The sequence below is a fragment of the Mustela lutreola genome, chromosome 4, assembly GCF_030435805.1.
Source record: "Mustela lutreola isolate mMusLut2 chromosome 4, mMusLut2.pri, whole genome shotgun sequence".
Taxonomy (NCBI): domain Eukaryota; kingdom Metazoa; phylum Chordata; class Mammalia; order Carnivora; family Mustelidae; genus Mustela; species Mustela lutreola.
Genome location: NC_081293.1, coordinates 11,939,438 through 11,966,231, shown reverse-complemented (window position 1 = coordinate 11,966,231; position 26,794 = coordinate 11,939,438). Strand labels below are relative to the sequence as shown.

At 50.9% G+C, this 26,794-nt stretch overlaps 1 long non-coding RNA gene across 1 annotated transcript in view; it reads right to left on the bottom strand.

Annotated features, from left to right (window-relative positions):
* Window positions 1–295: 295 nt before the first annotated feature.
* The window catches only part of LOC131830632 (uncharacterized), a 155,956-nt gene continuing 129,457 nt past the window's right edge, over window positions 296–26,794 (bottom strand). The window contains exons 4-6 of the long non-coding RNA XR_009353250.1: window positions 12,166–12,994; window positions 7,166–7,360; window positions 296–3,697 (exon numbers count right to left, since the gene is read on the bottom strand). This is a non-coding gene — a long non-coding RNA (uncharacterized LOC131830632). The remainder of the gene's footprint in view (window positions 3,698–7,165; window positions 7,361–12,165; window positions 12,995–26,794) is intronic.

The window sequence follows — 26,794 nt, the reverse complement described above, 5'->3', positions numbered from 1 at the left end:
CCACAAACGGACCCCAGCCCAGCTGGACCGCCCCACCCCACCCCCCCGCCGGCACAGCTGACCCCTGGCATGGCTGACCCCCCAGCATGGCTGACCCCCGCACTGGCATATATAGCAGTCAACACCAGCTTAGTCAACACCACCACCCCCACATCACAACAAGAAGGGCCTCTTTGAGGTCCTCGGGCCCTTTTTCTAAAGAACAACTATTCATCAACATTTTAGTATAAAGTTCTACAATCCTTCTCTCCTAAGCCCTCGGTGACATCAATCCTAAGGATCCTTGGAGAGCACACCCCAGAGGTCTGGAGGCTGAGCTCTGTGCATGCAGGATCCTATGGCAGGGGAGATGGGGGGCTGAGAGGCGCCACCTTCACCTCTTCTCACCCGATTTTCTCTCCCAGCCCCCTGAGCTGGAATGCACACACCCACCCGTGGACCCAGCACTACCCAGGTCTGGGACCATCCGAACAGGCAGTCTCAACAGCTTTAGTAATGACCCCTGGGACTGGGATAAAGTTCTTCCATCCCCAGGCCTAAGGCTTCACGGCCAGGTCATGCGAGGGGTCAGAACCCTGCATGTGGACCCCTGGGTTGGGCCAGCATGGAGGACAAGGTTCCTGCCTCAGTTTCCCTCCCAGCACTTTGTTGCCCCACAGATCAGGAGCCCAGCTCTGACGCCTCTGTCTGCTTTGCTGGGGACCTAACACTGCTTGAGTTTTTCCAGCTACTTCTCTCATAGTGGGAGTTTGCTTCCTAGACTGTCCAGAGCTTGATGCTGGGCCCTAAATAGTGACCCTCCGATTGGCGTTGCCAGCTGCCCCATCGCTGGCGCCTTTTCCCTTCCCATGAGCCTGCCAACCATCATGGCTATGGCCCCAGCCAGGCTCACACTTGACCTGGTCTCCTTTCTTTCCCTTCTCTTTCTATATTCATTCAGTGGACTGAGAGGTGTGGTCCAGGACAAATGGCCGTTGCTTGACTGAAGGCATAGAGGATCCAAAGTGGGGGGCAGAGGTACGAAGGGCCCAGTCCCTTGGGGAGGTAGGCACAGCTGCTCAGAGGAGCCAGAGCAGGAAGAAGGGTACTAAGGGCAGCTGGGAAGAGGCTCAACGCCGACACAGACACAAATATGACACAAACAAGGACCCCGTGGGGGTTAAATGCCCAGGCTCTGATGTCACACTCCCCAGGCTCAGATAACCTCGGTGGCCTTGGGGTAAGCTACGCATTTTCTCTGCGTCTCATCTGAATTTCCTCAACTGAAAAACGGGCAAACTGAAACCTGGAAGGGCTGCGATAAGAATCCGGTGAGATGGCACACCGACTACTGGGCATGGCGCACAGCAGATATTCTAGAAATAGGGGCCATTGTTTTATTGGAAAATATACATCCTGCTTTGGGTATAGGGACATCACCTTCAGGAAGCCCTCTAGGCTTTCTTTCAAGTTTCTGGAGTACTTTTCAGGGAAGAGAGGACAAAGGAGGGTATGCTGGGGAGCAGGATGAGGGATGAGGAGCAGGACAGGACAAAGGAACAGGAACCAGCATGAATTTGCCCCTTCCTGGGGCCAGGCCCTATGCTAAATCCTCGATACACTGTACTTCAATCTATCTACCCATCAGCCCAAAAAGGGAGATATTCTGGTTAATCCAACGAAACAATAACCCAGCCTCAGTCACTGGACAGGGAACTGCTCCCGAGTGTTTGATGTGGGGACATGCAAGGCCTGGGGGGAAACTAGCTCAGGACTGGCATTCAGCAACAGCTCAAATGCAAGGATTCAGTCTCCTGAGCCTGGAGAGTTCCTGTGCTTCTCTAAGGCTGAGGGGCCGTGAGCATCTGAACACGGCACTGTCTCCCTCCAGATGGCGGGGTGAGAGGAAAGCTACTTCCAGGTCCAGAGCGGGAGCACGGGCATGTGCCTCTCCAGGGTGAAGCCAAACACTGAGCTCAGACGCAGGTTAATGAGACTTCGCATCTTCAAAGCTCAGCCTATTTACTGGGCTGGGTCACAAGGTAACGGGTGGTGCGGGGTTTCTGGAAGGATCTGCTTGGCTCTGGGTAATGGCTGTTTGTCATGGCAACAGGCACTGCGGAGACTCGGAGCCTGCTCAGATGGGAAGATGTTTCCGGGGACATTTCAGACCTCTGTCTTCTCATTGGGCTGGGAAGGGCTATTCACTGAATGCATCCCAGGGACCAGACAGAAGCCCGGAGCACCCCATCTCCCCTTTTGGTTCCAGCCCATGTCTCCCTGTTTTCTAAGAGATTCCAATCAAGGAACAAGAGATGTGAAGAGGAAAGAAAACACAGCACAGAATCTGCTTGGACCAGCCTGAGAATAGAGCTGTTTTAACACCACTCCATGCGGGATTCTTCCACCAAACTGATGGATCCAAATACCAGTCCCAGCCCTCACTAGCCACGTAACTTTAGGTAAATTCAGTAAGCTCTCTGTGTCTCCATTGTCTTATCCCTACCAACAGGTCTCTACCTCACAGGGCTGCTGTAACAATTAATTAGGGTTACACAAAACCCTTAGAGCAGTGCTCCACACAGGGTAAATGCTAGACATTGAGAAACAGATTCTTCTTCTTCTTTTTAGAGGCAGGGGAGGGGTACAGGGAGAGGGAGAATCTTAAGCAGGTTCCACGCTGGGCGTGTGGACACAGGGCGTGATCTCACAACCCTAAGACCATGTTCTGAGCCGAAATCAAGAGTTGGATGCTTAGCTGAGCTACCCAGGCACCTCAAAAGAGATACTTCTTAGCTCCCTCGCAGAAAGCTCCATGGTCCATAGCACAATTTTCTCCCACTGCCACTGTTGCTGGGGAGCCCCTCCTTACAAGTGTCCTTGGGTCCTGCTCCACTGGCCTAAAAAGGCCTAAGTTTATAGGCCCACAGGGGCCAGCCTCATGCATCCAAAGGAAGAGGTCGGGCCAGGCCACAGGTACAAGGGTGCGAGTCTCTGTTGCCCAGGTGAGAACACAGTCTTGTTACAGGCTGGTCAATCAGTTTGCAGCAGAGCTGGGGGTAGAATTCCAGAACTGGGAGGTACCACCAGGGGACACAGCTTTGGCTCCAGCTCATCTCTGGGTCCCAGTCTTGATCCTGTCACCAGGCAGGTGTCCTGTGTCCACCTACTTTGTTCCTGTGACTCCCAGTGTCTGCATCTTTAAAGGTGGACCAGCAGCGGTGTTTACCTTTCTCTTGCTGAAATGGCCTCCTCCTGCCCTGTATCAGTCAGTTACGGCTGCATAACAAAGAGCCTAAAACTCTGTGAGCTTAGAACAGCCGCATGTTTCTTCTGCCTCTAAAGCTGGAGTGTTGGTGGGGCTGGGCAGGGAGCTCTTCTGCTGCATTCAGCGTCGGGTGGGGGAGACATGGATGATGGGGCTGGGCCCCCCCCTGAAGGCTCACTCCCTCTCAGATCCACTGCTCTGCTGGGCCACCGTGGTGGCTCAGGCTCCTTGAGCTTCTCTCTCTCTCCATGGTCTTGCCACATGCTCTCCCCAACGTGGTGTCTTCCATGTAACTAAAACATCTTACCTGGGGGCTCAGGGCTCCATAGGTGCACGCCCCAAAAGAGAGAACTGGGAAGAAGCTGGATGACCTTTTACAACCGAGCCTCAGAAGTCACTTCATCACAGTTCATTGCTGGAGGTGGTCACCAGGGTGGAACACAGGTTTCCCTGCATGATGGAGGTCAATGTCACAGTGTAAGAAGAGCATGAGCTGGGGTGCCTGCTGCTATGGCCATTTCTGCAAACTAGTCTGCCCCGTGCCCCACCCAGCACGGTGCCTCCCCAGAGGCCTGGACGGAAGCCTGGTGACAAACGTCACTACAGCCTGGGCTCACCAGCAAGCCCAGCTCCTTGTCCAGTCAAAACTGAGAGGGTGCATCTGGGTTTTTTGCTCCACCTTCTTTGGCCCTGGAGGCCCTAGTCAAGCAAGACCTTCTCCAGCCAGAAAGCACCAAGCCCATAGCAGGAAAGTAGCTCTGGGGCCAGCCTCTCTCCCTACCGCCTCACCTCCACCAGAGCAGGGCTAAGCAGAGCCAGGGGAAGGCCTGGGGAAGCCGGGCTCCAGAACCATGTCCGCCTCTGCAGGGGTCCTGGGTCAAGGAGGCTGGAGCCCACCCAGGCAGATTCCCATCCCCATTGTCTTAAAGCTTTTACGATTCTTTGGACTTGTCATTTCTGCCATCGACTCCCCAGCAGTGAGACAAAGTCAGCAGATGCCCCAAATGCCCAGCTCCTTCCCTTACCCAGAGGGATGACCGAGGCCCTTTCAAAGCTCTGCTCCGCCTGACAAAGCCCTGGGCTGTAGACTCTGATCTTTGCTTCCAAAGCCAGAGAGATAGAGACACAGGCATCTGACTGGCAAACTGCCAGGAAAATGGGTCAACGTGCCACAGAGCAAAACCATCGTCCACCCACTGTGGGCTCAGGGCTCTGTTCACTTTTCTAGAGTGGCTCTAACCCATGGGTCACCTGGGGTCTCTCTGCCTCTTAAGATCTAGACAACACTACCTCAGAGCCACCTCCCACACCCCAACCCTGTGCCTCCCCCAAAGCATTACATTCCCAAAGCGTTACATGCCCGGGGTCACTCTCCCTCTCATCCTGCCTCCTCTGAATTCCTGTGTTCTGCTCCCAGTCCCCTGGCTGGTTCTGTGTGCTCACGTGACCCTGTCCAACCACGGGCCACAGACCCACCCCGGGCCTTGAGAAGGCAGCAGTTTGCACAGGTGATCTGGAAAGAGGAAGGGCAGATAGATCCGCAAAACAAGCTTAAAATTAACTCTCGGATGGGCCCACTCCCGAAAAGAACCTCAGCCATTCCAACAGCCGACACCTACCAGGATGCTTGGGGTCCTTTTTCATTACCGGCTGCCCTGCCACGTCAGAAAGAACTCCCGCCCTCCTGCGCGACCCCCCGCCCTGCTGCGCGGACCCCCCCAGCTTTCTCAGCTCCAGCCACCTAACAGCCACGAGGCCCCGGGCCTGTCGACCATGGCTCGCTTTCCTAACGCACCAGCACGTCCTGTGGTGCCTCCTGCCTCCGGCCCACATTCACTTCCTCACAGCCGGGGGAAGCACGCCACCGGCATCCAGGAGTTGGCTTGGACTGTTTTATAACAATATTTTCTCCATTATGTGGAGCTGGATCTGCCCTAATCCCGCCCCGTTCTCCAATCTGGCCCCACCCACCTGCCCCTCTGGGGTTCCAGACGGGAGAAGGCAACCCTGGCCCAGGTGGGGACAGGACTTGTGAACGGGCCTCTCTAGCACGACACTTGGAAGCATCAGGGGACGACGGGAACATCAGTCACGGCTCTGATTACATTAGGCCAAATTATTTTACCTGAACAGGTCAGCCTGCAGCTTGCAGGGGCACACAATGAACCACAGAGATCCCAGATGTGTGAGGCCCAACCCTTCACCCCAGGAAGAAGGAAGGGCTCGGTCTGCTAGGACCTCTGCGGGTGAGAAGACCACAGAGCAGTGAACCTCCCAGAACACGCAGGCCTGGCCTGTGGACTCCACATATCCGCTAACGCCTTGCCTTGGCTTGACCTCTGCAATGTAAAAGCGTCCAACGGGCAGGTCCCCGGAGACAGGGATGGGAAGAGAAAAGGAAGGGCCGCTGGCAAAGGGTCGGGAATAAAAGTTGGTCACCCCAAGCAAAGTCTGGCCACACCTGGAGCCCTTCCCACCACTGGGGTCAGGGTGCCTTCTGTTTCATTGGCCTTCCCACGCTCCTCTCTGCCCAGGCCTTCCCCGGGAGCTTTCACCCTTCATTAGCCACCATCTGGCGATGTCACTGAGGCCCTGGAAGGTGGCCAGGAGCTGGCACAGGCTAAGCACAGAGATTTGCTGGCCTATGTGCTGGGCCTGGCTTGGGGGACCTCAGCTCTCTCCTGATTCAACGGTGGGGGAGGTTCTAGCTGCACAGAGAGTGGTCTCCCAAGGCCGACAGATGGGCAGCCCTGGGGGGGGGGAAGCCACATGGCAGGGCCATGTTGTGGTTAAATGCAGCTCATTAGGTTTTATCAGTAAGATGCTGCTCCGTTGGCAGGAACACACCTGCCCCCAGCAATAGTGGCCTCTAGGAGCACTGATGGTGCTGGGACGGCTTCTGTGGGAAGGCTGGAGCCATGGGCCTTGCTCTTAGAGCTTGGCACCCTCTCCCAGACCTACTGCTCTCTACTTGGGGGACCTCAGGGAAGACATGGGGGCATGTCGGTACGCTGAGCCGGAAGCCAAGGAAGCCCAGCATCCCACTCTCGGGACCAAGACATGGGCAAAGCCAGGCCTCTCCACTGGCAGCCAGCTGTCCCTGGGGCTGGACTCTTAGACCACAGTACGGGCCAGGAAACTCTGTCAAGGCCTATGTCTAGGCTTTGTAGGCCAAGAGGCAAAATAGGCAGGGTACATTGTGCAGGTTCTTGAATAAATACTTAAAACTTAGCCACTTAAAAATTTAAAAGCCATTCTTATTTCATAAGCCACACAAAAGCAGGTGGTGGGTCGGATTTGCCAACTCCTGGACTCCAGTCCCCAAGCAAGGAAGCCGGCAGGAGAGGCTGTCTACGGCTTTCCTACAAGGCAAAGCCTTCAAATGTGGGGGCCACAGAAGTCTGGGGGATTACACAGCCCCCACTGCACACCTATCCTCCCTGGGGGCTGGACCTGCCCATTGGTACATCAGCCTCTCTCCAGTCCTGGCCTGCCACCAGGCCCTCCTGAGGGCTCTCTCCCCACACAGTTCCCACAGGCCCCCGAGCTGTAGTGTGGCCAACCTGACATGGTCCTTACTTGAAATGCCATCCATGCCTCCCAGACTGCTAGATCGCAAACTGCACTCAGGCTCAGTGCAACCTCCGTAGCCCGCTCCCCTGTACCCCAGTCAGTCCTGAGCTGAGCTCATCTTGCTGACTCTCTCCTTAGATAACTTCTCATCCCAGCAAATTCCTTAGGCCATCAGCCCCCACCTCGCCCCATGCTCACACCCAGCCACGCCTAGCCACATCTGAATCCATTCAGCCTCTATGCTGGATCACCAATGAGGTCACCAGCCTCACCAAGGACATTAGATTCCCAACCCTGCCCCATCTTAAAGGGAAAAATGAGCAGTAAGAGACCTAGGTGTAATACCTGGCCACAGGACCTTGGCATGTCACCTGGCCTCCTGCAGCTCCGCCTTTTCCCATCTGCAAAATCTGGTGAACACTGTGACTGCCTTGGGGGCCCGTGGATCCAAATCTGTATGTGGAAGGGTCCAGCGTAGGGCATCTATGGCCTGCAACATGTGTAGTCCTCAGTAGCTGCTTCTTGGATCTGTAAGGAAAACTGAAGTCCAGAACCAGGGTGAGCCCAAGGAGATGGTGGTGGAGAAACAGTTATGGGAAAGCAGAGGCGAATGACTGAAGCTGGAGAAGGGGGGATGACCCTCCCTTTCACTTCTCAGGGTGGTGCCCACTAGTCTGCTGCATGCAGGGGGGGAGGGGGACAGGAAACAGGGGGCTGTGGGGTAACTATGAGAGCACCCATCACAAGGTGAGACATCAGGATGGAGAAATGTATCCAGGGTCCTTACGAACTCCTCTACCCTTGAGGAGGAACAGACGCCTTCCCTTGGCTGTACCTGGCCCAGGCTTCATCAGTAACTTAGCTTTGCTTGGGATGACTTTGACTGCAAGAACACCCAAGCAAACCCGGCTCAGACAACAGTGGTTACACCTCAGTTCAGAAGCTGGAGGCAGGAGGTTCTGCGGTGGGTTCATGGCTCTGTGATGTCCGGGCTCCCAGTCCATCCTCTGAGCGTCCGTTCTGACCTTGGCCTTCAGGATGCAGGGGAGCTGCTGCAGCCATCACTTCCCACAAACAACTGCATCCCAAGACCCAAAGTTGGGGGGCAGGGGCCTTCCCATCTAAATAAAGTCCCCAGGAGACTTCCCTCAAGTCCCATTGGCCAGAACTGGGTCATGTGCCCAGCCTTGACGCAAGACAGGCTGAGTACACGGCACCCGCTGAGCACAGCTGGGGTTCTGCTGGAAGGAAGAGGGAAGGGGTGGATGTTTGGTCAGAAATCAACCGAGCTTCCAGGCCCTGTTGAGACTTCTATTTTTTTCACATTTGCATTATTTTTAACTGGAGATATTGTACTGTCAAAACAAGTGAGTCACTATGCCCTTCTCACTGAAACCTGGTGGATTATTAATACTTCCATCCAAATTCCTGGGGAGACACAGATGCCTGGATAGGACAAGGCAAGGAGATGTCAGGCTGCCCTTGGAAGGATGTGCTGTCCTCACACCAGGAGCTGGGACGCTAGGTCTGTGGACGGGGGCTGGGCCGGGCACCCATGTGTAGGGCGCTGGTAACTAATTAAAGGCTTTTCTTTGTTCACTGTGTGGCAGGTGCTCAGTCCAGACAGGAGGGAAATCAGCATTAAAACATGAGGGACAGGGGGAACCTAATTGAATTGTCCAGATAGTTCATGGTGGCTCCAACAAGGAGGGGATACCCTCAGGCCACTAGGGGTCCCTGAGATGGGTCAAAAAGCCATGGGAACACCAGAACAGCACCAGGGCACCAATATTCTGACCCGAGGTGAGACACTTACTCAGCCTCAGTCTTTCCATTTGGAAAAAAATCAGCATTTGGTATTAAAGCTCAAGATCCTTGCTGCTCTGGTCCTCTGACCGCAAGCCTGAGCCAAGAATGACAAGCAGGACTATTTGAGATTAGAGGCCTGAACCCAGCAGCCCCCTGGGTCCTCGTAATTCCCTCCAGACTGGCAGAGATAATGCAGTAGTGATACCGGGGGTGATACTGAAGAGGACGGGGCTGGCCCCTCGCCCACTGAGCTCTTGCTACAGGCCATGTGTCGTCCCGTTGGCTACCTCGTTTAGCTCCCTCCACAGCTCCACATTAGAGTCACTTTTCTTAACCTCATGTCACTGAGGCTTGGCAAGGCTCCTGCCCCTATTCACCGACGATGGACGGGACAGAGTTCCTCCAAAATAGGTATGTGAAGCCTTCACCCCCAATGGACTGTAGCTGGAGATGAGGTCTTCAAGGGGATAACTAAGGTTAAATGAAGTCATAAGGGTATAGCCCTAATCCAGTAAGGGCCAAGAGGATGAGGGTCCTTACGAGAAGAGGACGGGACGTGCACAGAGGAGAGGCCACGTAAAAACATGGCGAGAAGGTGGCCATCTCAGGCCAAGGAGAGGGACCTCAGAAGAATCCAATCCTGCTGACACTTGAACTTCCAGCCGCCTGAACTGGGACAGAATACATCTCTGGGTTCAAGGCACCCAGTCTGTGCTTTGTTAAGGCCACCCAAGCTGACAAACCCATCCCCCAACAGTAGAGCCGACACGGAGACCAGGCAATCTGACTTCAGGGCCATGTTCTTTAAAAAAAAAGTAAGAAGAAGAAGAAGAAAGAAAAGAGGATTTTACTTATTTGAAAGAGCACGGAGAGCATACACACGAGTGGGGGGAGGGCCAGACGGAGAAGCAGGCTTCCCACTGAGCAGGGAGCCCAGTGAACACTCCGTCATGAGATCATGATCTCTAACACTGAGATCATGACCGGACTGAAGGCCGACGCCCAGGCGCCCCTCAGAGCCATATCCTTAAGGACCTCATCGTCTACAATTCCTTGATTGGAGAGGAGGGGAGGCGAGCTCCTGACCGCCAGGTCTGTGAGTACAAAGTACACAGATGTCAAATCTCACCCCAGTTCCTCCTTACTCTACTTAACAAAAGCCACTATTTGGGACTCACCAAGACCCAGGTTTTAGGTGGAAATGTCCCCAAGGAGACAGGGGCCAGAGTTCTGTGGGTGGCTAGAATTATCTGGGCAACATGCAGAGCTGGGTGGTACCGAAAATGCCTGTAGGCACCCAAGAAATTTCGGTCAGAGATTTTAAATGATATCAACATCTGCTCCCTAGGAAACAGTGTTGGGTGATGCCCAAATCAAAGAGACCCAGACTTACATCCTGCCTTCCCCAGGGGTGGGACCTTGGGCAAGTCATGTCACCCTCTGAGCCTCAGTTTCCCCATCTGCCACAAGGAGAGAATTATTCTGACTCTGCCACTGCGGTGTGAAGATAGAGAAGTTAATATGCTTCACAGACAGTCTTCATTCAGTACCACCTAACCCGAGGGACCACCTGAAATCCCGTTAGCTTCATCAAAGCAAAACCCACAGTTACAAATCCCCTGGCAGGCAGCCGCCAGTCCTTTCTGGAAGGAGCTGAATATAAATTATAGATCACAGTCTTTCAGATCTGCTGCTGTTCTGGCTCTCGCCTTACTGTGGGCAGCGGGGGACTGGGCGGGCTCCCTCAAAGTACTGTTCATGGCCCAAGGGATCCCTGCCCCCAGCTTTCCTCTCCCAAAGAGCAAGAGCTCCTTGGGCTGGGGAGGCGGGGTGCCCCAGAAGAATTCCCAGAAAGCTGCCCTGCCATCAGCCTCCAAGACGTGGGGCAGGCCACAGCGTGAGCCGCACTGAGCATGCCCACTCCATCCTCTGTCCCCGGGGAAGGGCTCCAGCTGTGGACACCCAGAGGAGGAGCCGAACACAAAGGAATTCCGGATTCAAGATTGTGAGGCTGCAGGAGGCCAGGGTGAAAGCAGGTCTGTCTCTACCAGCAGGGTCCACCGACCTGAGCAGACTGAGGGCAAGGATGAATCTTTGCCCCTTCCTTTGGCCTTGCACCGCCCCCCTCCACGGGCGCACCCCCCCCCCACCCCCAGGGCCGCGTTCCCAAGCTGCGTTGCACCTGGCTTGCTGTCCCTTCCCCGGCCTCTCTCCAGGGAACCCCCAGCCATTACAGGCTGAGCAAGCAGCCCATGGGGAGATGATGTCCAGATCCGCCTATTTCTCTCTGTGGGGCATCTGGGGTCCTGCTTAGCAGAGAGTAGGACCTACAGCCAGCCAGCCAGGATTCTAATCAAACTGTGCCTTTCCAGCCTTGTGACTTTGGACAAGTTCCTCCCTCTCTAAGCTCCGCCGTCTTCATCTGTAGGAACGCAGACACTGATGGCACCCATATCGCTAGGACAGCAGGAATTAAATGAGGTAACACATTTAAAAATGAGTAGTGCAGGGCCGGACAGGGAGTAAGCTTGAAACAGAGGCTAAGCAAGCTGGGGTGCAGGGCTGGGGTGAAACCAGCAGGGAGTGAGGGCACCAAATGCAGGGGCCTGAGAATAAGGGCTCCTTCAGGTTCCTGTCCTAGCACCTGGCTTCCCCGGCCGATCGCATGCGTGGGGCGTGTGAAAGAGCCCAGCCCCCAGGCACTGGCCAACGTCTGCATGGGTGTTCTCAGCGGGCAGGCGGGGTGCAGCCTCTCTCGCTTCTCCAGGGCTGTTTGCTCATCACGGTGGCCCCTCTCCACCATGCCCAGCCTGGAGCTTTTGGGGGAGCAAACAAGAGAAAGGAGTGTGTGGGATTTGTACACCCCAGGCCCCGGACCACTGGAGAGACGATGCTCACAGGTCAGGATGGCCCTCGTGCAGCCCAGCACCTCTCCCCTGCCCTACCTGCCTCCTGAGCGGAAGGGCTCGGAAGAATTTCAAGTCTCCATTAACCGTGTTCAGTTGCCACTAGATTATCTGACTTCGTACCTCTGTACCTTAGGACGAGAAAGCAAAATTATCTAAAACGGGAGTCACCAACAGAGTAGAGCGCTCTGGAGCAAGACCCCTTCGTCTGGCCTCCACTTGGATTTTTTCAACCAAACCCACCAATCACCAGCCACCACCAATGAATTAAATTGCGAGGAAAATTAGGGAAACAGCTCAGATTTTAATCAGTATTCCTGTCCCTAATCTGCAGTGTTCATTATCTTGGTTACAGGCTAGCAAATTAATTATGAACTAATGAAGTTAAAGGAGGTCATTTGTTAAGGAAAACTGATTACATATTGTTAGCTCTGGGGATTAAATGGAAAACCGCTGTCATGAAAACAGCTTTAAGAATTAGACGTGATATTTGATTTGTGAGGTTGTGCAGCTGGCAGGGTGACGCAGGGGCCTGTGGGGGCCTGCAGGGATTGGACAGCAGGCCACCTGCACCCCTCCTCTGGGCTCAGGTCCTACGGAGATCGGCCCCTGTGATGGGAAGCCGCTTACCTGTGTATCCTGCTCCAGGTGAGAAGGTACTAACACTAGAAGAGGTTTCTTTCTTTGAGGGGTGTGTGTATGCACGGGCAAGCGTGTGCAAACTCAGGGTCTTCTCAGTGGGCAGTTCCAGGGCAGTAGGATGGAGACTGCTCTGCTCGCTGGGGAACAGAGTGAGAGTCATTAGCGGCTCTGCCCTTTACGTGGGTTTCCAGATGCTACCTTGGAAGCAGCAGAAGTGCTGCACCGGAAGGCAGAAAGCTCGGGCTTGTTCAGGAGGTGCATGTCAGTCAGGGCAGCCAAACCTAACGGCCAAATAATGGACTTGCCCTGCTGACCCATCTGCAAGACATGCCTGCTGAGCAGGAAGAAGGAACAGAATGAGCTCGCTGGTGTGAAAATTCATTCAAGGCCTTGACTGCTGCGCTAAGTGAGGCAGAAATTGCTAGGTGCCCACCAAACTTCATTCTCCTGTTCTTCCTTAGAAACAGAACTCTTGTTTAAGTCCAGGTGGCCATGCACCCAGCTCGAAAAACCACATTTCCCAGAGTCCCCTGCACCCAAGTAGTGAAATTCTGGTCAATGAAATGTGAGCAGAGGTTACTGGGTACGATATCTTGGAGAATAGAAAGCTGGGATGCACGTTTTTGCTCTTCTCTCTTCCTCTTTTCCTTGCCTGGAATGCAGGTGTGATGGCTGGAGCTCCAACAATCCTTTTGAAGCAGAGGCAAACTTAGGGATGAAAGCTACTAACAATCGTGGAGCAAGAAGGCAGAAGGAGTCTGGGTCTCTGATTACTCTGGGACAGCACACCAGCCCTGGAACGCCTGCCTCTGGACTTCTGTGTGAGAGAGGAAAACAAAACAAAACAGAACACCTCAGGTAGTATGTCTGTGCTAGGGTTTTTATTGGGGGGTGTGAGGAGGCTGTCTCTTTGTCTCTAACTCACACAATAAGGACTACGGACATTTTGGCCTTTGCAATGGGGACCCCAAAAGTTTGATTCTCTCAGTTTGTCAGGCTGGAAGAAGAAACAATATTCATGAGGGGGAACCACCTGTGGAACAGGGGACAGGGGAAGGACTCTGGTCATAGTGACTCCCCTCACACCACACACACACACACACACACACACACGCTAAGCACACTCCCTCTGCTCTCCTCTCACTGGTTCAGAATATTCCAGCTCCTCTGAAGTTCAAGCCCATTTTGCCCATGTGTTCAGGTCAACGGGGCCAACACAGCCTGAGTGTGTGTTGGGCTGCCATGGCCCTTGCTTTCAGAACCTCATCCACACCCCGCTCTGCTTGGCAGCCCTCTCTCTGGGGCCACTGAGTAGGGAGGTAGCCTCCTTCTAAGTCCTAGAAATCTGTCCATCTGCCTCGTAGAGAGGCCCGGAATGGCTACTGTCAAGATTCGCCTGCACCCACCATGGTAATAGAAGGCGGAAGCCATCCAGTCTTCCTCTCTCAGGGCAGCTGAGGTCCTGAAGGTGGCCTCACTCCTCCATGTCACGTCCAAGAGGAAAACAAAGACTAGGAGAGGCAGGGACGCGTGTGACTGACATCTAGCCGGACAGATACAGACACCAACATGGGCTCCCCCTGCCCCTCTTCTCTGGCTGCCCATCCTGGGTTGGGAGGACAGAAGCCTTCAGTCATGTGGCCATTAATTAAGGCCTGGCGGGGACCTAAACCCAAGCTGAGCCAAATCATACTTCTGTAGAGTCCGCAGAAAGTGTTAACTTAGCCATACTCTGAAATAGTGCTGTGCATGTGAGGTAAATGTACGTCGCATATGGAATTTTAACTTTCCCAGGAGCCACACAAAAGAACAAGGAAACACATAAAATTCACTTTAGTAATACTTTATCTGCTTCAATATATCAGGAGATTATCATTTCAACCGGTTAGCCATCCTAGAAAATCAGCAATGAGGTGTTTTACATTGCCTTTTTCCTATCAAGTCTTTGAAATCTGGTGTGAATGGCTACCCTGTGGAATGGCACACTTCTAGAAGGTTCGTGGGAAAACTTCATGCCCCTTGTGGACATGAGCCTCTTGTGGACAAATACCAGCCAGGTCTGATAATGCCTTTTGACCTGCATCCCCGATACCATGTGGTTTCGCCAATTTTTAAAAAAAATTGTCCATTGGAGTTTTTAACAAAGTGCCTTTCCCTGACCATGCAAGATACAGCCAAGTACATTTTTAAAGGTTGATGGCCAGTTACAGTGGTCTTCTCGGAATTGTCTTCCATCCTTTGCTCATTTTTTAAATTCGGCACTTTAACTTCTTCTCATTGAATAGTTTGAATATTAACTCTTTGTGAGGTACGAAGAAAAAGTTTTCTCTGGTCTATGATGGTGTTTCCCTCCATTCAGTGTGCCTTTTGTCGATCTGAAGGGCTTTTTTTTTTTTTATGTTGTCAAGAGTGTCCATCTTTTCTGGGTTTGGCGACTTGGTGAGGAAGGCTGACACTCCCCAAGATGACAAAAAGATTCTCCTATATATTCCGCAAATATTCTATCTTAGTTTCTTTTTGTTTGTTTAGCTCTTTTCTCCATCTGGAGTTTATTTTTGCCCAGTCCTGTTCCTAGCACAGCTCACAAAATGTCAGCCCCTGGTGCTGGCTCGGCGAGGGTGGGGCTCCCTGGGAAGGTGAGAAACGCAGACGGCCGCTGGAAAACGGCCCTCCTGTGACAGGAGGCCTGAAAAGTGGCGAGGCTGGAGGCTGGAGGCTGGCGGCTCAGGCCTTGAGGGCTTTGGGCCTCTCAGCAACCCCAAAGCCACCAGCAACGACTCCCAGGCAAGCTTTTTCACCACCGAGGACCTCAGTTTATCCTCTACCAAATGAGGCTAGAAATGCGTCCTAGCATCTAGGCTGCAGGGATAAACAGACTCCCTGTGGCTTCATTTCCTCGTTTCTAAAGAGGATAAGACTGTCCCTCCTCGGTTCCTCAAAACTTAAAAATAGAAGTACCCTACAACCCAGCCATCGCCCTACAGGGTATTTACCCAAAGAATAAAAAAGCACTAATTCAGAGGGATACATGCACCCCTATGTTTATAGCAGCTCTATCTACCATAGCCAAATATGGAGACAGCCCAAGTGTCCATCGGCGGATGAACGGATAAAACAGGTGTGGAGTATATATACAATGGAACATTACTCTGCCATAAAAAGAATGAAATCTTGCCATTGGCAGCGACATGGACGGAGCTAGAGAATGGTACTGTACGTGAAACAAGTCCGTCCGAGAAAGGCAAACACCGTAGGATTTCACTCATATGTGGAGTTTAAGGAAAAAAAAAATGAGCTAAGGGAAAAGGAAAAAGAGAAAAACCAAGAAACAGACTCTTAACTATAGAGAACAAACAGACAGTGACCAGAGGGGAGGTGGGTAGGAGTGCAGGGAAATAGGCGATGGGGATTAAGGAGGGAACTTGTGATGAGCACCAAGTGATTAAAATTTTTAAAAAATTAAAAAATAAGAAGGATGCCCCCCCCCCTGCCGTGAGGTAGGTGTACTGAAGTGAAATTAGCTACCACTCTGGCTTACAATAATAGCTTACCTCCCTCGGGTCAGTGAGCTGACAAGGCTCTGCTGGGTGGTTCGCAGTGGAAGTCTCCTGTCCTTACAGTCAGCTAGAGCCATCAGCTAGAGCCACGGCCATCTCGAGGCCTGAGCCGGGTGTCTGAAGTGGCTCAGTCACATGGCTGACAGTGGATGAGACTGCAAGCAGGGGTAGGGACCCCTTTAGACAGGTGATCATGGAGGGCTTTTCTGAGGAGGTGACATTTTTGCTGAGGCCTGAATGGGAAAGAGATAGCGATCCAGATGCCTGGGAGAAGTCTGTCACCTGCTCCACAGCAATTATGAAGGCTAGCATTCCAGAAGGAGCTCTATTTTGGAAGCTCTCCCATGGGCAGGCGAACCCACCTGGCCAACGAACGAGGCAGCTGACACTCTCCGCTTGGGGAGTGAGTTCTCCAGAAGAAAGAGAACACCCAGGGAAGAAGAGGCCAGGCAGGAAGCCCGCCTAGCACAAGGCTGAGGAACAGGAGATTGCGGCCAGGATCCTCCTTCGTCTGGAAAACCGCCTCACTTGCTTAGTCAGGGCCTTCGTACTGAATTAGGACATTTCCCCATTCTTCAAGTGTCATAACTGCCACCAGCGACAAGGCAGTGACAGCATAGTCCAGCAGAAATAGCATGACCAGAGACAGAATGCAAGATAACAAGCCCCCTTTGATGGAGCCCGCCCAGCACAAGCCCCAAACACCCCTCACTCTGTTCCTTTCTCTTTGACATGAACAGCTGCACTAATGTGAGTTTACTCATCAGATTAAAAATAATTTGCTAAATATCACAGTGGAGTTATTTCTTCATTTCTTCAGCGACGGTAATAAGATGCGGGGTTGGGTTAATGACAAGGTGCATCTAGATGACAAAATCAGGGATTTGAAACAAAATGCCAGATAAATCAGACACGTATTCATAGTTGAATTAGGTGGTTTTCTAGCCCGGATTCGTTAGTTACTTGAACTCCCCCAATTTAAATGCTAACTGCATCTGGAAACACCCTTGGAGACACACCCAGACATAATGTTGAGCTAAATATCTGGGCACTCCATGACCCCATCAACTTGACCTTTGATGGATAAAATTAACCATTTCACCTGGCCCCTAGAGTAACTCACTGTACTGAAACACTTTCAGGTGGGTCTCATGATCACCCCATTGTCTAGATCAAGAACAGGAGACCCAAAGCTTCTAAGCTTGCCAGAAGCCTCACAGCTAAGACCGTGCCTTCCTGATCTGAAGCAGGGTCACCGTGACTGCACAGAGTGCTGTTCACTTTCCTCGGGCACCTGGCTGCAGTATGGCTCGTGACCTCTGGGTAGAAAGAGGAGTTTGGGAGCCCCATACCTGGAGAGGGGCTGCAGAGTCTCCTGGCTAGAAGAGAAGTTCTGCTTGTGTCTGGAGCTCTCTGTCTATACAAAGCGCATGCTTGCCTGGGAAGGGGAGGCTGGTCTAGAACTTTGTTAAGCATCTCCCAGTTCTGTTTTTGTTTTTTTAAGATGGATTTATTTATTTGAGAGAGACAGAGTGCTCAAGGGGGAGGGGCGGAGGGAGAGGGAGTCCCAAGCACACTCTGAGCTAAGCACAGAGCCCAGTGGGGGGCTCAATCTCATGACCCTGCGATCACCACCTGAGCTGAAACAAAGTCAGGTACTTAACTGTGTGAGCCACCCAAGCGCTCCCCTCTGAGCTCTTTGGACCTTAGGGTGCCACATTCTTCCTGGGAGCAAACTATGCGAATTGCCTGGTACTGGCTTCAGAGGAAATAAACAAGAAATAAATGGCTTCTTAACAGCCTGGCCTATCCTCCCCTGTGATTTTAGTCCTGTAGGACCATCTGCTCAAAAGGCCCTGTGTCCTACTGAGAAGGAATCCAGAGGCTTTTCCAGACGTTTTCTCCTTGAAATGCGAAGACGAAGCCTCAGAAGGAAAATGCGTGGCAGCCTGGGCAGCTGTGTGATGGCCTGCTCTGGCTGTGGTCAGCCGGGGGACCGGGGAGTGGGCAGGCAATGGTGCACTGCCCCCCCTGCCCCGCCACCCTTCCCCACCCCAGGGAAGGCACCAGGGCCTGTAGCCCCTCTCCACGACCCTCTGCTCCTCTCCTGCCCTCCCTTCCCAAAGGCCTTCCTGGCTCCTTCTCCGAGATCAGTCCACTGGCCTCTGCACCTGGCAGGTAGACAAAGGCAGAGTGAGTCACCCTTCCTGCAAAACTGGGGTCTAGATGAACTCTCAGAGGTCAGGTGGGTATCGAGACAGAAGACGCAGCCCAGCCAAAGAATAGGAAGCAGTTTTACTTGCAACAAGTAAGGAGAACACAACGATGTTTCCCATAGGGCGTCTCCTCGAACAATAACACGGGGACGGTTGAAGCTAAGCATGCGTACATGTTCCCGAAGGGCCTGCACAATGGGGAATACAGCGTGGAACTGGGGCAAAAGTCATCTGCAGGTGACTGAGCCCAGGTCAAAGTCATGAGGGCTGGCAAGGGGCAGTCATCATCAATTCTTTGGCTCTAATTGGTCTCATACCCTAGTGCTCAAAGGGGTTTAGATCCTACGAAGATAGCTTGAGGATGTCAATCTTCACTTTTGAATCCGCCCAGGAACTTTTGCACTGGTTCATTGTCTTTGATATGATTAGGCCACCTGCTGGCCTGCTAGTGGCTGTTTGTTCCTACCTGCTTTCAAAAGATGGCTAGGGCCTAAAAGGACTTGTCTTACCAAGAAAGCTCTGTCTTTGCCCAGGAACCCCTGTGTCTTTCTGCTTACAAACCGGCTTCTCCAGGAGCCATATCCAGGGTGGACTGCTACCAGCGCGAGAACCGCCACCGGAAGAGAGGCGAAGACCTACAGTTTCACGCCGGTGTCTGGCCGTGCCACCTCGTAGTTCACTCAGTCTGTGCAACCAGGGAACCAGGACTGGGCCGGGGGATCAAGGACCCGGAACTATTTTCTAACTTAATGTGTCTCAAACTGTAATGCATTACAGAAGGTCACCTGAGATCTTGCTAACGACCCATAGGTTCTGATGCAGCGGGTAGGATGGGGCCAAGCTCCCCCCGCACAGCTAACAAGCTCCTGGAGATGCGGAGGACTCGGGCTCCCAGCCCCCACTTTGAGTAGTGAGGAGGCTCTGACCCGGTCTACTGTGCTCCCAGTGTGTGCTGTGGCGTGAAGAGGAGACAGCCCAGACGCATATGGAAACAGTATCAAATAATGAACATCTGAGAGCCTGGGTGTCAAATGAGTAGTTATTTCACATGTCTGAGCCTTGATTTCCTGAGCTATAAAATGAAAATAAATTTTTTTTTTTTAGATTTATTTATGTATTTGAGAGAGTGCGCAAGCAGGGGGATGGGAGGAGCAGAGGGTAAGAGAGAGAGAGAGAGAATCTTAAGCAGGCTCCGTGCCTAGTGCAAAGGCCAAAGCAGGGCTCAATTTCATGACCTGGAGATCGTGATCTGAACTGAAATCAAGAGTCAGACTGCTCAACCCAGGCGCCCCAAAAATAAATTCTTCATCGCGGTTTCTGAGGAATGAATGGACTATAATTTATAAAGTCTGAGTTACTGCTTATATCTGAGATCAACACATTAGCTTACAGATCACATTCAACCAAGACGGAGTAATGGTTGTCAACACCACTGGACTTCAAGGAATGATAGACAATGATCCTGAGACACAGGGAATAAATACGATTAAGACCTACGATTGCCTCGTTTGCTGCCTTCAGAAAATTTCCAGACAAGGTGCAGGGAAGGGAAACTCAAGAGGAGCTCCACAGACTCCCTGAATTGAAGAAAAAAAACTAAGGGTTTAGAGAGGCTTGGGCCACTACAAGTTGAAGGATGGAGTGCTAGAGAGGAGAGAGCTCTGGAGACCTGCAGAGGGTCCCCCTTGAGCACTTAGCAGAGACTGATCAGCACATACATACAAGGAAACTATCATAGGTCATGGAAAGAACCTCCCAAACGTAGGGCCAGGAATAGTACCTATTCCCACCAGCCAGACTGGAAACTTCACGGGTTTTGAGTATTCAGAAAGCTCTTGCCTTAGTAGTGGGAATAGTTAGCCCCAGTGAGCACTGCTCTGGTCGTGCCTGCCAATCTTAAAGGCAAGACACGGAAGAGTCAAACTGTAATTTAACTCCATCTCAGGAAAAAGCTCAAGAATTCAAAAACCCAGCACCCAACACGGTAAAATCACAATACAGGACATCCAATCAAAGATGACTAGACATGCAATGAAACAGAAAAGCAGAACAATAGTGAGGAAAAATTCAGTCAATTGAAATCAACCCAGAACTGACACAGGTGTTAGAATTAGCACACAAGGACATTAAAACAATTATTTTATTATTTTTTTTAAGATTCTATTTATTTATTTGACAGACAGAGATCACAAGTAGGCAGAGAGGCAGGCAGAGAGAGAGGAGGAAGCAGGTTCCCCGCAGAGCAGAGAGCCCGATGCGGGGCTCGATCCCAGGACCCTGGGATCATGACCTGAGCCGAAGGCAGAGACTTTAACCTGCTGAGCCACCTAGGTGCCCCTAAAACAATTATTAAAATTGTATTCCATATGTCGAAAAGTTACATGAAAGTTTTTGGGTGCCCAGATAGCTCAGTCAGTTAAACGTCTAACTCTTGATTGCAGCTTAGGTCATGATCAAGCCCCTTAGGTCGTGAGATCAAGCCCCTGCCAGGCTCCACGCTCAGGGGAGGCTGCCTAAGATTCTCTGTCTCCTTCTTCCAGCCCCCAACTCCCACCCCATGAGCTCGCTCGCTCTTTCTCTCTCACAAAAAAGAAAAAGGAACATGAAAGGTTGTTTTTTTAATAAAAGATATTTTTTAAAGACCATAATCAACCTTCTAGTAATGAACACTACAATATCTCAAAAAAAAAAAAAAAAAAAAAAAAAAAAAACACTGGATAGGATTAGGAGAAGATTACATATTGCAAAAGAAAAGATTAGTAAACTTAAAGACAGCAGCAGAAATTACCCAAAATGAAACACAGAGGGAAAAAAAAATTTTTTTTAATTAAAAGCACATCATTGAGCTCTGAGACAACTCTCAACAACCTAATATATGTGTCACTGGTGTTCAGAAGGAAGTGGGGTTGTGAACAGAAAATATTTGTTGCTGAATTACTAGGTCTAGGGCAAGGCCCAAGAACTTCCATTGCTAACAAGTTCCCAGCTAATGCTAAGGCTTTTGGTCCAAAGTTTCAGAACTCTTGCTCTAAAACAGGAATTGGCAAACTATAAGGGCTAAATCTACCTCTTCTGTAAATTTTTACTGGAATGCAGCCATATTACTGACATATTCTCTATGGCGGGCCTTCATGCTCCAAAAACAGAGTTGAGTTGTAACAGAGACTTAAAGTCTGGGAAGCCTAAAGTATTCACTATTTGGTCGTATACCAAAGAGCTTTGCTCACCCCCACTATAGGAGATAAGTGGGGCCCCAAGTGTTTACAGCCAAGGGACCAGCAGCTGATTACTGCCATTCACAATGCAGAATCTGACTCAAGAGGGCCCAGCCAAGAGGAAGCTGTTGCTGAGGGCTAGTTTCCTAGGTGACATGCAAGTAATCCTAACAGGTACTAGAATTTGGTAGAAATGAGGTCAGGGCATTGGACCCCGTCTTTACCAGGGCCTTCTGGAACCACTCAGCTGCCACCTTGTAGACAACCATCTTCCCAAAGAGATGGGGAAAGGCATGTCCCCTCTGCCAGCAATGTTGGTAGCTATTACTGTGAAGGAGGAAAAACCAATGGATGGCATGAGACTGGGACCAGAAATAATCTTCTCTACTAGGGCAACCCAAGGACGAGGAGAACAGGGTCTCAGGAGCCCCTGTCCACCTGTACATCCATGCAACCGCCCATCTCATCCATCTTTCTATCAGTCCAGCCATCAAGCCACTTATTCTTCCAACCACCCGTTCATTCCATGAATGTTTCCAGCTACCATCCGACCATAATCTACCCACCATCCACCGCCCTCAGCTTTCATCCATCTGTCCATTTGGCCATCCATTCAGCCACCCATTCATCCAAAGAAGGTTTACTGAGCACTGTGCTAGCTGCTGGGAATGCAGCAGGAACAAGAGATATGTGGTCCCTGCCCTCAGGAGGTGTAAAGCCTTGCAGGGAAGACAGACGACAAGTGATTACACACAAATACTGACCACAATGACATTTGTGTTAGATGCTCTGAAGAAGTACAGGTAAAACCAGTCCCATCTGGAAGGCTAAAGAAAGCTTCCTAGAGGAAGTGTTGCTGGAGCTGGGGCCTGAAAAGATGTGACATCAGGGCGCCTGGGTGGCTCAGTGGGTTAAGGCCTCTACCTTGGCTCAGGTCGTGATCCCAGGGTCCTGGGATCAAGCCCTGCATCAGGCTTTCTGCTGAGCGGGGAGCCTGCTTCCTCCTCTCTCTCTGCCTGCCTCTCTGCCTACTTGTGATCTCTGTCTGTCAGATAAATAAATAAGATCTTAAAAAAAAAAAAAAAAAAGAATCAGTCGGACCCCAAACCGGGAGGGAGGTGAGCAAGCAGGGTGAGCAAGGCGACAGCTAAGCCTGGAAGGGAGGCTGGACCAGGGGCTGGCCCTGCAGGCCAGGTGAGTACTTTGTTCTGTGTGCTAAGAGAAATGGGGTGACCTTGGAAAACCTAAGCATAGACTACATGATTATACAGCATTTTGATGCAACAGGTGTGTTAGTAATAAACTATAAGTGTAGACTTATAATTAATTAAGTCTACACTTTAATTAATTAACTTATTGTTAATAAACAATAAGTGTAGACTTGTATGACGGGCACAGTTGATGAGAGCCAGAGTGCAAACAGGTGAATAAGTTCAAAAGCTGCTCCCAGGTGAAGATGATGGTGGCCCAGACTTGGGAGGGAGAAGGAGATGGAGAAAAGCGGATAAACTCTAAATACAGCCTTAAATTAGGCTGTGTTTCAGCTCAGAGGGGGCCCAGAAGAAGAGAGGTTTTAGGAGTGGGATTGGGGTTCTGGCCAGGAGGAAAGGGGCCTCAACAGGATGCCGAAGGCCCACTCCCCTGTTCCACCACAGTTCCAAGCCCTCCCTGCAATCAGCTGATTGCACAAGGCTCAGTTCCTAGGTCAGGCCCCACCCACCAGGGTGACCAGGACTGAAGGGATTTCCCAGGATGCAGGCCTTTGGTGCCGGTCAACCTAGGCTCAGTATCACCTTTGTGGGCAGTGGAGGTCTAACAGCAGATAGCAGGTAGCTTGGAAAGTGTAAATCCCAATGTCCAGAGTATGAGCTAAAGGGGCATCATCACCCAGGTTCTGGGCCAAATGGAACACATTTCTCGAGCATCTGAGAGCCCCATCCAACATCCTCCATTTACAGAGTGCTTTTGTCACTATCATCTCTCTGGGCCCCACAGCAGCCTCATGAGACGAAGAGGACCAGCCATGTACTACAGATGAAGAAATTAAGGCTTGAGGTGGCAGAGAGTCACTGTAGAATGGTTTGCCTGAGGGCTCCCAGCTAGACAGGAGCCAAGTCCAAGTCAAAAACATACCTCCCACCTCCAGCCCTGCAGAACCAGGTGCGGCCTTATCCCAGGGCTTTGGTGCAGAGACTTATGTGCACCTCGGAGCCTGGCCTCAGAAAGCAGCAGAGAATAGTGTCCACAAGCCACAGGACAACCTGAGTTCCGTGTGGGGACAAAAGAAACATGGGGTCGTGAGCTCTCAGTAAGAAGGAATGCAGGAATAGGAGCCACTGAATTTGGATCCAGAAGGACTGATCAAACCCCTGTGTCTCTTCATCTGTGGCTCAGAGTACATGGGCAAGGTCACAGCTTCCTCACCCCTAGGCAGCTTGGTGACAATAAACTCTCAGCCCCATCCCAGACCTAACAAATCAGTTTCTCCAAGGAATGGTGGCCCAGGACTGCTTTAGAAAGCTCAGCAAGCAGTTCAGATGATGACTCAAGCCTGAGAACATTCTCCAGCCAATTTCTCTGGTTTCTCCCAACCATGCAAATACCTTAAAATACACATGGGACTTGCCGGAGCGGGTTCTTGGGAGGCAGCCACCTGTGAAACAGGTACTGTTAATATGCCGTTTCACAGATGAGGAAACTAGACCCCTGTGACACCAGCTGGTCCATGGCTCATTGCGTTTGGCTTTAATGCCATCCCCCAGAACCCAAACTGTCTCAGATCTGTGCTTCCAACAGACATTAATGCACAGGTCAGCAGAATTTTTCTGTGAAGTGCCAAACAGTAAATATTTTAGGCACGGCGGTCCACACAGCCTTGGTTGCAGTTCCTTAACTCGGCTGTGATGACACAAAGGCGGCCTTCCACATTTTGTGAATGAGTGAGTATCGCTGTGTACCAATAAAACTTTATGGATACTGGAATGTGAATTTCCTATGTTTTAAGTCACAGAATATTTTTCTTCTTTTGATTTTTTTTTCCAATCATTTAAAAAAATATTCTTAGCTCAGAGGCCATACAAAAACAGGCATCAGGTCAGATTTGGTCCGCGGGGCATAGTTTGCCAACCCCTATACCAATCCATTCGCAACCGGCCAGCAACTCTCCATAGCAATGAGAGGAGTGTCTAGACCCTGTGGGCAGTTTTGCTCTGGGACTTGTCACTTCACTGCCCCTCCCGCTGAACCCCAAGCCACTCATACATATTCCTTCTTGCTTGTCCCTACAGCTGCCCAGCCTGACCTCCTTTTCAGATCTCCACTCGCCACCTGTGCCTGAACGCGGAGTCGGCATTACCCACTGTATCACCCAGCCTCACCAAGCCTCGCCCACAGCCCCCAGACCACCGTTCTTTGGAGAGACCAAACACTTAAGCAGCACATTACATGGAAATCCAAGATTAGGCACATATATTTTCAGAGAAAATCATACCCTCCCAACCAGTTTGCAACCCATAGCCTGGAGTGGAGAGGCATACACAGCCCTGGGTAAGCCTGTGGTCAGAAGTTGCATTGCTCGGGAGCTCTTCCTAAGTAGCCCCTCGACATTTTATCCTGAAGCTCTTGTGTGATGCTGAACTTTTCAGTGGATTATTTGAGCTACTAGCCAGTTCTGCAATCTTTATCCCCTGGGGTCAAGTTCAAAGAGAATTCCAATGTGATTAAGTAAACATATGCAAGTAGTAGATTCATGCACTACTGTGCTATTCTTTGTGATGTTGGCACTGGGCCGGGAATTATAACCACTCCCGTGTGCTCAGTTTATTTCCTAAGCACCTAACTCATCAGTCCCCACTGTGGATGAAAGCACTTCTTGGGACATTTGAAGTTCAAAGTGAAACTGCCTTTATGCCTCTATCAGCTGAAGAGGAGGGGGAGAGAGATCAGGAGGAGCAGATGATTATGAGAAGGGACAGCGGAAAAGTGAGCTGGTGAATCTGCTGTTTGTGGATGTGTGTTGTTATGGAGGGAAGCAGAGGCGAGTCTCAGGTATTTCAGTCCATCGTGATGGAGAAATTGAACTGTGAATCTGTAAATGGTGCCTGGAGCCATGGGCTGTAACTGCCCCACGCAGGGAGTTAATGGACATGTGGAGAGCTTTTCTCTCTTAACAAAGTACTTGAGCAATTATCTCAGGACACCCACCGTGCAAGGGGATCACGCAGGCTGCTGGGTTACCAGGGCAGTTAGAGGGAAAATAAATTCCCTGACAGCCTCGGCAGGCCAGATGCTCTGGTCCTGATGTGCTACCAGTAACAAATGATGTTTGGGACCCAAACCCCTTCTCAGCATCGTCTTCTGCACCCTGGGCAACAACTGGTCAACGGATCCAAGTCATGGCCCCATTCCTATACAGAATTCCATTGAATCCGCAATCACCCGGCAAGGAGGGCTTGTCACCACCCCATCTGCCACATGGAATCCCATTTTACAGTGGAGAAAATTGAGGTTCAGGGAGGTTATCGAGGCAGAGCGAGGGCTGGAAATAAAGTCAGCTAGTTCTGAATCTGTGCTCTTTTCATTACGCCATGGCAATAAGGCCCTCAGCATCCTGAAATACTCTCATGCCTCAGCCTTCACATCAGACCCAAGTAGCCTCTCAGTTCAAGCAAGACTCACTGAGGAAGGTAAAGTCTATGACATATATTAGGTAACTGGAAATTTGAATGCTGACTTAATATTTGATGATATTTTAAGAATCGTTATTAATTTATTTTAGAGGTGGTCATTCTGTTATGGATATGTGTTTTACAAATAGTCTTTATCTGAGGCATCCTTATCTCAGATGCATCCTGAAATATTTACAGTGACTCTAGTTGAACTCTGAATATGTGGGTCACTGGAAGACCTCAGGGCCTGGGCTTCAGTGGGGGTGATGGTGCTGGGGTGGCCCTGGGGTACCCAGGAGAGATCTGGTCAAAGATGGCAGATGCCTAGCAGAACCTTGGGAAGCCCATGGCGCCACCTGGTGGAAAAGGACTTGAACCTCGGCATGTTTAAGTTAGTTCATGGGAACTTCCTAAATTTCTTGGGCTTGCGGACTAGAGATCCTGTGTGTGCAGCTGGGGTAGAATAAGTTTAACTGGAATTGTAACTTGTAACATGACTCTTCTATATGCATAGGCTGCTAAGATCTTCGGAAAGTCAGGTGACTTATACTTAGAAAAAAGTAACAATTTCTTACACAAATCTGAAGGACTTTTTCTAGATATTCAAATTTCCTGATAGCTTCCTACAGAAGAAAGAACACAGTGCCTCCTTCTAACCAAGGTTTAAATAGTTGGGTTTAAATACACAGCCTTTTCTTTTCCTTAGCAAATTTCTCCCAAACCAGTAATGCTTAAACTTTGGAAGGCAGCATAGGTACTTGCTTACTAAAAATACAGTTTCTGTAAAAAACAAAAACAAAAACTCCCAACAAACAAAAGTTCAGGAACACGGCTTCACAGGTGAATTCTACCAAACATTTAAAGAATTAATACCTATTCTTCTCAAATTATTCCAAAAAATAGAAAAGGAAGGAAAGATTCCAAATGTATTGCCAGCATTACTTTAACCCCAAAACCAGATA